This window comes from Humulus lupulus, chromosome 9 (assembly GCF_963169125.1).
Source record: "Humulus lupulus chromosome 9, drHumLupu1.1, whole genome shotgun sequence".
Taxonomy (NCBI): Eukaryota; Viridiplantae; Streptophyta; class Magnoliopsida; order Rosales; family Cannabaceae; genus Humulus; species Humulus lupulus.
Window position 1 is genome coordinate 136513176 of NC_084801.1, and position 12251 is coordinate 136525426.

General features: G+C 37.9%; 1 non-coding gene across 1 annotated transcript; it reads right to left on the reverse strand.

The window, feature by feature from the left end:
- Nucleotides 1-7660: 7660 nt before the first annotated feature.
- LOC133802678 (U6 spliceosomal RNA) lies at nt 7661-7764 on the reverse strand. The gene has a single exon (XR_009877424.1). It is a non-coding gene; the product is annotated as a U6 spliceosomal RNA (small nuclear RNA).
- Nucleotides 7765-12251: the final 4487 nt, after the last annotated feature.

Here is a 12251-nt window from a genome sequence, read left to right on the forward strand (position 1 = left end):
CGACTTATGAACATGTTTTAAGTAGGTTTAAGCAGAACCGACCTCTTATGGCTGATGGCTGATGTCCAATTTGTAGTAGTGAATGGATATTTTTACAAATTGAAAAATAAAAAAAAAAAGTAAAAATAAACCAATGAGAAGAAGCCAGCTCAATCCGTATTCTTGATTTAAGTAAGTTGATGGTATTTTCCATTTTTTCTTAGGTATTTTATTCAAAACATATATTTAATTACTTATATTTATACTTAATTTTCTAAAAATATCATTATAATTAAATTTGATATTTATGTTCTTTTCAATAGTAATAGTTGAAAAATGCAAAAGAGTAGTAAAATGAGGAACAAATATGAACGATTTTGAATTGTATTTTTGTTCCTTGATGAAATGAATATTACAAGGTAAGTAAATATACACTTAATATGAACAATCTAGAATATATACAAACAGTTATAATGGTACAGACAAACTCCAAGAATTGTGGAGATAATGGCACCATAATTCTACTAAAGGAATGTATGATAATACTAATTTGATAACTCATGAATTCTTGGTGAATTAACTTCTCCATGTTTATATCCGGACTCTTCAGCACATTCTTCAAGCTAAGCTCTATTAATGTTGCCACTGTCAGCTTGCTTTTTAATTCATTAAACCGTTCATATTCGTTCCTCCTTTTACTACTCTTATGCATTTTTTCAACTTGGTATCAAAAGCCACTCATTTGCTTCACAACTATGGCTTCCCCACATAGATCCTCCACAACTAGTCAAGCTTCTCAACCTTCGTCCACCCCTCATCCCCCTTCTCAACCCCAAAACAATATCTCAACTCCACCGCAAAACAACAACCCTGCCCCTCCACCATTCCCACTGCCTGCACCAATAGGTCACAATAGCTACCAGTTTCAAAGCCTTTCTCCTTTAGCTTTCAAGCTTGACAAAGGAAATTATTTTTTCTGGAGGTCCCAAGTTATACCAGCTCTTAGAGCTCACGATTTAGAGGGTTATATCATAGGCAATAGACCATGTCCACCCCAGTTCATAGATTCTGCCACATCCATTAAACCTACTAGTGTTCTTAGGTAACTCAATCCCAACTATTCCATTTGGATTAGGATTGATCAAGCCATCATGAGTTGGCTTCTCAACTCTATTTTTGAGTCCATGTTTGGACATATAGTTAGGTGTACTAGCTCTCAATTTGTTTGGTTTACTATTGAGTCATTATTCACCACAAATTCCAAAGCTAGAACCCTTCAACTTAGGTTCCAAATTCAAACCTTGAAAAATGGGTTCCTTAGTATTCATGAATTCATTATGAAAATGGAGTCCATCTCTGAAAACTCAGCTATTGGAGGACAGCTCATCCAGGATGAAGAATTGAGTATGACTCACTTGTAGTGAATCTCACTTCTCGTCATGATAATGTTACATTGCAGGAGGTCTAATTCATGTGACAAAGCTAGGAAATGCAGCTTGAACATCTCCATGATGTTAGGATTAGTTAAATACATAGTGAAATTGGTTAGGCACAAAGATGTGCAAAAACCATAATTATTTCACTAAAGTCAACATGAACGGGTTGACTTATGGTATATGCATCTATAAATTATCATTTTGGGTCCAAAGTATTTCTTTGGAGTATATAAGAGTACCTAAAAAGTTTGGAGGCATTTGGAGACATTCTGGGGTGATATCCAGGGTGTTATTATAGAAGCATCTGTGTTGCGTTGCTTGTGGGAAGCGACTCATCGCTCAAGATGCAAAACCCCAGACAGGCAATGCATTCTACATGTAGGCGACGCATCGCCTGGGCGGTTTGTATGGGACCATAGAGTTACATGATTTTGGCTCCAAAACTTATTTTAAAATTCTCTAATCTCATTGGTTAATACTAATGACGGTTCCTATACTATTTAAAGGGTTCATTTGAGACTTTGGAGAATTGATCACTCTCCACTCCTCTCTCTAAAACTCTCTCTCTTTCCCCCTCACAAAAGTTATTAGTTTTCTCCAATATCTTCATCAATAATGCTTGACTTGTTTGAAGATTAAGGCTTGTAAATCCCAATCTCATTCCAACTTGTAGTAGCTTCAAGTAATTTCTAAGGGGAGGCTAGACACTATGGAAGAAAGTTCATCAATTTCAGCCTTAAGTTCATGTCCCAAGATTTAGTGAGACCAACCCTTAAGTTCAGTTGCAAGACAAGATAGTGTTCCTAAAGATTGATCTTCGATATGGTTATTAACAGCTGAGGATCAAGGAAGAAGATATTCCAAAGACTGCCTTCCGCACGAGGTATGGACATTGTGGATTTTCGGTGACGTCTTTTAAACTGATCAATGTTCCAACGACTTTCATGGATCTGACGAATAGAAAGTTTGAAGATTAATTGGACAAATTAATAGTTGTATTTATTGATGACATATTGGTCTACTCTCAGTTAGAAGAAGAACACAAAGAACATATCCGTTTGGTACTGCAGAGGCTAAGGGAACATAAATTGCATGTAAAGTTTAAGAAATGTGAGTTCTGACTTCTTTGAATAATATTTATGGGTTACATTGTGAGAAAGGATGAGATTATGGTTGATCCACCTAAGGTAGAAGTGGTAAGAGATTGGCCAAGGCCAAGAAATGCTTCAGAGGTTATAATGTTGGGAATAATGACCTTAAAACAATTGTAGTTTACAAATGTTTTAAATGAAATAAATAGTTGAATTGAATTATTTTATATATATATAGACTATGTCCGATATTATATGATAAAATTAAGTGAATATTAGAAAATTCCAAAGTTTATCTATGTGGTCTTAATCTCATATTGTTATGAGAGGATCGAGATTAAGATAATAAACTTAAAACAGTTTGCTGTAAAATAAAGTTATGGAATATTTAGATTAATTACTGCTAGTATAGTTCTCTAGTATTATGAATACAAGTGACCTAGATCCGGGTCACTAGTGTAGTAGGACACTTTAGTGAAGGTACTTTATCTATAGTGATAGATAGAACTGGACCAGATGTGATTTGTTAATACTCGTTTAAACACTGTTTTATAGTATTAATCAAACATATCAAACGATGATCACATACACGATGATCTTAATCCTAAGGTTGCTATGAAATCCTATATATGTCATCTGATCCTTTTGATTCATGCGTTAAGGTTTGTCAGAATGATCAGGCTAAGAACAATTGTTTTGGGGACTCAATGATATATATGGCTGTGGACATAGTTTAATAGATATGGAATCTATACATTCTTATAGATTGAATAATGGTTCCCTATTGGGTTGACTTTTGGAACTGAAAATGTTATGAGCGCTTACAACCTTCACTAGTAAAATCAATAGTACTATAGGAACAAGATATAGCTAAAAGGTTTAATCAAAGAGTTTTGATTAATAATTTAATATTTATTGGAGCTTGATATTATAGGTCCATAGGTCTCCAATGTGACTTTATCAACCCCATATCAAGGTAAGAGTTGATACAAGGATATAACTGTAATTTGGGAATTTGAGAAGAATTTTATTTTTCGGGTCAAGTATACAATTATATGATAAATGAAGTTGAATAATTAATTTGGAATTAATTATTAATTTTCGAAAATATATTTATTAATTTAAATATATAAATTTTTGAAATTTATATATATAAATAAATAAATTAATTTTTGAAATTAATTATTTTATTTGAGTGAGAAAATAAAATTGGTAAGTCAAAAATAATTTTTTGATTTATTGAATTTTAAAAGATAATGATAATGATGATCATTAATTTGAATTTTGAATTTAAAATTTGAAATATGGTTGTCATATTTTCCTTAAAAAGATAAATACCTTATTTTGTGGGAAATTGGTTTTATTTAAATAAATAAATAAAAGAAAAATACAATATCCCTGAAAAGGGGTATAACAGTACACGCATGCACAGTCCAAAAACTATGCCATGTGTGTACCAACTGTACTGATATTGTATCAGTATTGTTTTTATTTTATTTATTTAATTAATTAATAATTTGAAAATAGTTTTTTCAAATTTGGTAAATTAGATATTTACCTAAATTAAATCCTATCATCATTGTGATATTATTATATAACTATTATTATTAGGAATAATAAGGTAATAGAAATATCTATATATATATATGATATAGAATAAAAAGAAGAAAAAAGATACATATAACAACACAACTCAGAATAGTTCTTAGAATTTTTGTCAGACAAAAACTTTTTCTTCTTCTTCTTCTTCTTTATTCTAGCCATTCTCAGACCATAATCCAAGTTCTCATGCGTTGAGAAATAATTGTGATTCTTAAAATTGCAAATCCATGTTCCCTATGTGCCCACACACATCTTGAGGTGTAGAGAACACTTCGGAAGATCCTGGCTTGAGTGCTTAAAGCTTTGGATAGGAATATCGATAAATATATGAAATGATTCAAGGACACTTGATAGGCTTCAAGAGGTAAAAGTTCATGTTCTTGTATGTTTATATGTTATATATAAATATATTGTATATTTATATATATGTTGCATGATTAATAATATTGTATGTTAATGTTTCTGTATGGATGTTTTCTTGTTCATATAAACTATTTATATGAGTAATGAGAAATATTTTGGTTGTTACCAAATGGGCCCACCACGCTCATTTCGCTGCATGCTCTGAATTTTTTTCCATCATATAAGTTTCCTTGGATTGGCAGGATACTATCGGCGTTTCGTTGAAGGATTCTCGAGGATTGCAACACCTTTGAATGAATTAACACATAAGAACCTAAGAGTTGTGTGGGCTGATAGGTGTGAACTGAGCTTCCAAAAGTTGAAGTAGAGAATGATCACTGCACCAATGCTTAATTTACCATCTCAGAACAAGAAGCTCGTGGTGTATGGTGATGTGTCGCGATAGGGACTAAGATGTTCCCTTATGCAAGCTGGGAAAGTCATGTCTTATGCTTAGAAGAAGTTGAAAGAACATGAACAAAGATATCTTATACATGACTTTGGGTTAGTAGTAGTGGTATTTGAACCTAAGGTGTGATGACACTACTTATATGGGGAGAAGTGTGTGAAACACACAAATATAAGAGTTTAAAGTGTTTTGTTACCCAAGAAGTTCCGAATATGAGATAGAGACGTTGGTGAGAATTGGTGAAGGATTGTGATTGTGAAATCCTTTATCGTCCAAGAAAAATCAACGTGGTGTTTGATGCCTTAAGTTGGAAAGGTTCGAGCCAAGTGTATAATTCGAAACAGATCACAACAAAGTTGATTGAGGAAATGAATATTACTGGCATAGAGTTCATGATTGGTAAATTGGCGGATATAACTCTTCATTCTACCCTTATGGAAATAATTAAAGAAGTGAAAAAGAGTGATCCACAAATGGTGATGTATAGAGAGAAAGTCTTAACATGAATGGCTAAGGACTTTATTATTTTGTCATAGATCTATTGAGATATGAAGATCAGATATGTGATTCCGATGGATGCTGGTATTGAGAAAGAAATTCTAGATGAGTCTCATACACTACTAGGATGTATCAAGATTTGTAATATTTTTATCAGGGGCTAAGTGCCTAACTCTTCAGCAAGTGAGAGTTGAACATCAGGAGCCACTGGGGTTATTATGACCTTTGGGCATTCCGGAATGAAAATGGGAAGATATAACCATGGATTTTGTGGATGGATTGCCTAGGATTGTGGGGCAATATGATTCTGTACGGGTGATCGTGAATTAATATACCAAGTCAATGCACTTTCTGCCCGTGTGAACAAACTATAATGTGGATCAATATGTTGAGTTTTATGTGATGGAGATTATGCGTTTCCATGGGGCACAAAAATTTATAGTGTTGAATTGAGATCCCATATTTACTTCCAAGCTTTGGAAAGGCCTGTAGAGGGCGATGGGTACAAGGCTGGGATATGGTACTTCTTATTATCCTCAGACATATGGACAATCTGAGAGGATAATTCAGACATTAGAGTATATGTTTTGGGCGTGTGAATTGGATTTTGAGGGACCTTGGAGTAAGTACAATCCCTTGATTGGGCTTCCTACAACAACAATTACTAGTTATCAATCAGAGTCGTTCTGTATGAGATGTCACTTGGTAGAAAATGTTGATTACCCATTTTCTGGGGATGAAATGGGCAAAAGGAAGTATCTGTGTCCTGAAATGGTTCAGAGGACCAATAAAGCCATTGAGAAAATTAGAGCATGAATGCTCGCTTCACCGAATGGACAGAAAACCTACGCATATCCAAACGTAGGAACATGGAGTTCTAGGTTGGAGATTATGTGTTTCTTTGAGTTTCACCGATGAAAGTGATAAAATGATTTGGAAAGATAGGAAAATTGAGCCCTAAGTTGTTGGACCTTTTTGGATCCTGACAAGTGGCTTATAGATTAGCCTTGCCCCAACATTGTTAGGGACTCGCAGGGTGTTTCATGTATTTACACTAATGAATATGTGTCAAATATTATATATGTATTGAGTTATGAGACCTTGGAATTACAGGGGGATTTATCTTGTTAAGAGAAGCTAGTAAAGATTCTGAATAGAAAAGTCAAAGTCTTAAGGAATCAGATTGTCATGTTAGTGAAAGTGTTATGGAAAATAGCAAAGTAGAGGAAGCGACTTGGGAGTTAGAGTCGGATGTGCATGACCAGAATCCCGAACTGTTCAGATAAAGTTCGATGACGAAATTTTTATTATGAAAGGATAGTTGTAGCGTCCTAAAGCTCCTAATAAGGTTTAGTACCTTGATCTGCATGCCGGGAGGGAATGAGTGGAATTTATGTGGATTATATTATTATATAATCGAGATGTCACAACAGGGGATAAATACCCGGCTCGGGTCGAGCCTAGGGACATTTTGGGAATTTCAAGAATTTGAGATAATTAGTAAAGTGAAATTAAGTGGTATAATAATTATGCTTGATGGTTTAGTTGCTAAATTAAGAATCGGTGGTGTAATTTGAGGTTTAGTGGAAATTTAAGTTAAATGACCATTTTACCCTTAAGGTTCCTTGAGGAGGGTATTGATAGGGAATGGTATATTGATCTTTTGGCCATGGGAGTAGACAAAATTGACTTAGCGTTGGCAGCCCTTCCCTATACATGTTCAAAGGTCAAAGAGAAGGGTGTACCAGTAGATGTGCGATGTGAGGTTCTGTAGGCCTAGAGCACTTGCGTGAGCTGTTTTGGCCATAGCTGTAATGCCCCACATCACTATGGTTGCTTCCTGGAATGACGACTAGCCCTACAAACCAACACGAGTCTTTCCAGCATGCTTTGTCCTCACTCGCACGCTTCCTGGGAAAACTTCCCAGGAGGTCACCCATCTTGAGATTATTCCAGGTTAAGCACGCTTAACTTTGGAGTTCTCAAGTGATGGGCTACCGAAAAGAAGATGCATCTTGTTGATATAGGTAGTACCCATCAAGCTATTTAAGCCCTCTTCAACTGTGTAGTCCCATACATACATAGTCTTAGAATCATCACACTTGACCTTCCCCAGGCGGTGTGGGATTGCACAGCTTTACCTGGTCTTTCCCCTTACAAATCACAGGATTCTGACTGTCACAATCACCCCCCCCCCCCTTATGGGCCCGACGTCCTCGTCGGCCACACTTCCGGCTGGGTCAAGGCTCTTATATCATTTCTTGATTTGTGCATGTCATCCTTGCGCAGGGGCCATGCTAATCTTCTCTGTATCATTCTAATTTTATTGGATGTCCCCAAAGGGTGCTTGACCTGGAGTAATCTCAAGATGGGTGACCTCCTGGGAAGTTTTCCAAGGAAGTGTGAGAGTGAGGACAAAGCATACTGGAAAGACTCGTGTTGGTTTGTAGGGCCAGTTGTCATTCCATGAAGCAACCATAGTGACGTGGGGCATCACAAATGGTATCAGAGCCTTGACCCAGTCGAAAGTGTGGTCGACGGGGACGTCGGGCCCGTAAGGGAGGGTGATTGTGATAGTTAGAATCCCGTGATCCATAGAGGGAAAGATTGGGTAAAATTTGTGCAATCCCACACTGCCTGGGGAAGGTCAAGTGTGATGATTCTAAGACTGTGTAGGTATGGGACTACACAGTTGAAGAGGGCTTAAATGGATTGATGGATACTACCTATGCCAACAAGATGCATCTTATTTTCGGTAGCCCATCACTTGAGAACTCCAAAGTTAAAGCGTGCTTGACCTAGAGTTATCTCAAGATGGGTGACCTCCTGGGAAGTTTTCCCAGGAAGCATGCGAGTGAGGACAAAGCACGCTGGAAAGAATCGTGTTGGTTTGTAGGGCCAGTCGTCATTCCAGGAAGCAGCCATAGTGACGTGGGGTGTTACAATAGCCCTTTAGTATCTTCTAGTTGCTTCTTTAAGCTCACCTTTAGGGTTTTGTTTACTGCATCAAATTGCCCATTAGCATGAGGGTATGCTACTGAGGAGACACTCTTCATTATGTCGTATTTCTTGCAAAAGGTTATAAATAGGTTGCTGTCAAATTGAGTCCTGTTATCAGACACAATCTTCTTTGGGAGTCCAAAATGGCATATGATGTTTTTCACGACAAAATCTAAGTCTCTCTTCGAGGTTATAGCCGCCAGGGGTTTGGCCTCAACCCACTTAGTAAAGTAGTCGATGGTAACAATCGCATAGCGAACTACTCCTATTCCAGTTGGCAATGAGCCAATTAAGTCAATCCCCCATACAACAAATGGCCAAGGCGGTGAAATCATGGTCAGCTCCATGGGTATTGCTCAAGCAATGGTGGCAAAATGGTGGCACCTGTCACACTTTAGGTCATATGAGGTCGAGTCCTTCTTGAGTGTAGGCCAAAAGTAGCCTTGCCTTAATACCGTCAAAGACAAGTTTTGCCCCCCAGCATGGTATCCACAAAACCCTTCGTGTATTTCTTGAAGGATGGTTTTTGCCTCCTTGGGCAAAACACATCGCAAGAGGGGCAAGGATATGGCCTCGCATGTAGAGAATTCCTTTGACCATAACATACCGTGGGACCTGATGGAACAATTTTATTACATTCTTCCGATCTTCTAGTTGTTTACCGGTCGTAAGTTACTTGACAATAGAAGTTATCCAGGCTGGCTCTGTGCAAATTACTCCAACTTCCACTGACTTTTCCTCGATACTTGGTTGCTCCAAGAATTCTATGGGGACCACATTTAATGTGTCCGCTTTCTTGGTAGTGGCGAGGCGAGCTAGAGCGTCAACATTAGTGTTATATTCACGGGGGACCTGCTTAATGAAATAGAACTCGAATTCAGATAGTTCACATTTAACCTGAGCTAGATAAGCTGCCATTTTGATTCCTTGAGCTTAATACTCCCCTAATACTTGATTAACTACAAGCTGAGAATCGCTAAAGCATTGAATTGTTCTTGCTTTCAGCTCATTTGCTATCCGAACTCTAACCAATAATGCCTTGTACTCCGCTTCGTTGTTGGAGGCGTCGAAACTAAATCTGAGAACATTATGGAAGCGGTGTCCTTCAGGTGAAATTAAAATTAGTCCAGCTCCGGACTCGTTCTCATTTGACGATCCATCAATGAAGAGTTTCCACAACTCTTGTACAAGTTCCCTCATTGGTTCATCCTGGAAACCCATACATTCTGCCACAAAGTCAGAAATTACTTGACCTTTGATTGATGTTCGTGGTTTGTATAGTATCTCGAAATGACTGAGTTCGATGGCGCACTTCAACAAACGCTCCGATGTCTCAGGTTTTTGTAGAACCGCCTTAAAGTTTGATTGGTTAAGACGTGTATAATATGGGACTGGAAATATGGCTTGTGTATTCTCGAGGCCAGGATCAAACAAAACACGAGTTTTTCAATTAGAGGATATCTAGATTTAGCTCCCAGAAGCCTTTTGCTGACATAATACACCTGCTTCTGTGTTCGTTTTTCCTCTCGAACTAACACAGCACTGACCGTGTTTTTTGTTACAGCTAGGTATAAGTATAGACCTTCCCCAGTAGTTGGTTTTGACAACACATGGAGCTTAGTAAGATGAGTCTTCCAATCCTGAAATGCATGTTCACATTCTTCAATCCATTCAAATTGTCTATTTTCCCTAAGCAAGTTGTAGAAGGGAAGGCATTTGTTCGTGGACTTTGATATGAATCGGTTTAAGGCAACAACCTTTCCGGTTAAGCTCTGTACATCTTTTCACGACCTTGGTGAAGGCATTTCTAATAGCGACCTGATATTTTCCGAGTTCACCTCGATCCCCCTTGCATTGACTGTGAAGCCTAAGAATTTTCCCGATGACACCCCAAACGTACATTTCTGAGTGTTCAACTTCATGTTGTATTTTCTCAGCACACCAAAACATTCCTGCATATCGAATACATGTTCATTTGCAGTCTTTGACTTGATGAGCATATCATCGACATACACCTCCATGTTTCTCCCGATCTGGTTAACAAACATCTTGTTGACCAGCATTTGGTAAGTTGCACCAACATTCTTCAGCCCGAATGGCATGACCTTGTAGTAGTATACATTATGTTCGGTCATGAAGCTGGTGTGCTCTTGGTCTGCAGGGTTCATCGCGATCTGGTTATTTCCAAAATATGCGTCCTTGAGGGACATGAGCTCATGGCTGACCGTGGCGTCAACTAGCTAAAATAGTATTTAGAAAAAGCCTTGTTGCGATCAGAGAAATCAATGCAGGTCCTCCACTTGCCATTGGGCTTCAGGACAAGAATGGGATTAGCTATCCAGGTCGGATATTTCGCTTCCCTGATGAACTCGTACTTTAATAAGCAAGCTACCTCTTCCTCTAGAGCTTCTCCTCGCTCTTTTCCTAACAACCTATGTTTCTGTGCCTTCGCATGTACCTTCTTGTCTAGGTTTAGTGTGTGCATCATCACGCTTGGACTGCTTCCAACCATGTTCTCATGTGACTAGGAAACAACGTCAAGATTTCTTCTAAAAAGCTCGACCAACTTCTTCTTTCTTTTGGATTCGAGATTTTTCCCAACCTTCACCACTTTCGAAGGTACTTCTAGGTTGAGGATGATTTCCTCTAGCTCCTCTAAAGCCTAGAGCTTAGATCTATCTTTGCCTAATCTCGAATCATTTTCTTTGGGTTGGGCGACCTCATTTCCGACTTCCTGAGGTTCTTCCACCTCTTCGGAAAATACCATTGCCCAAGGTTCCTCATTCTCCTCGGTTATTACCATGGCTTGCTACCCGAGTTATGATTTTCCCTTCACGGCAATGTTATAGCATTCCCTGGTAGTGATTTGATCTCCCCTCATAGTGGAAATTCCCAAGGACGATGGAAATTTCATGGCCAGATGGCGAACTGAAGTTATAGCTTCAAATGCCATCAATGTAGGTCTCCCAAAAATTGCATTGTAGAAAACTAGACAATCAATTACCACGAACTCGAGCATCTTGGCGACAGCTCGTGTCTCCTTGCCCAATGTGACTACGAGCTCGATTGTTCCTATGGCTGCCATTCCCTCTCCCTAAAATCCATAGAGGGTCATTGAGGTCACTTTAAGATCGGCTAGAGATAGCCCCATCTTTTCAAGAAAGCACCAATTTGTTGATGCATTTTTTCGGCAACAGGGGATTTAAAAATCCGATGATAGAGAGATTAGGCTTTTTGTAAACCAAATAGATAAGAAATAAAACAAAGCACTCACACGATTTTACGGGGTTTTGTGGTTAAAATCCACCTAGCCCATGAGTCAGTCTTATTGATCTATTTAGGACTCTTGGTGAAATTGTTTATGACAATTTTAGTAGAGTTTTTGCATACAGAAAATCCCTCTCCTTTTTTTGTCCATTCCTATTGTATTTATAGGAGATTATCATGGACAGTTTTGGGTAACCGTACATTAATATGGTAATTTACAAATTTGGGTAACCTCCCATTTACGTAAATACATGATTGTTTATCAATTTGGTACCTGTTATATCGGGTAATAAATGCATAATAAAACCTGGTCTTTTATGAGGCGTATATAGGATCTCTGAGTCTTTTGGGATCCTTCATTGTGCATCATGGCCAGGATACCGTGAGCTGAACATATTCTTTGAGTTGGGTGTTGTAGGACTAATCCGAACTAACATGGGTCAAGTTCAAAGTTCCATGAATGTGATCCAGGCAATGCGTATCTCGAACTAAGTTGTTGGCACAAGAAGTGATATGGAGACTATCTGGTTGTCGTAGGCAGTCAAGTTGACTCGAGCTGCTTACTCC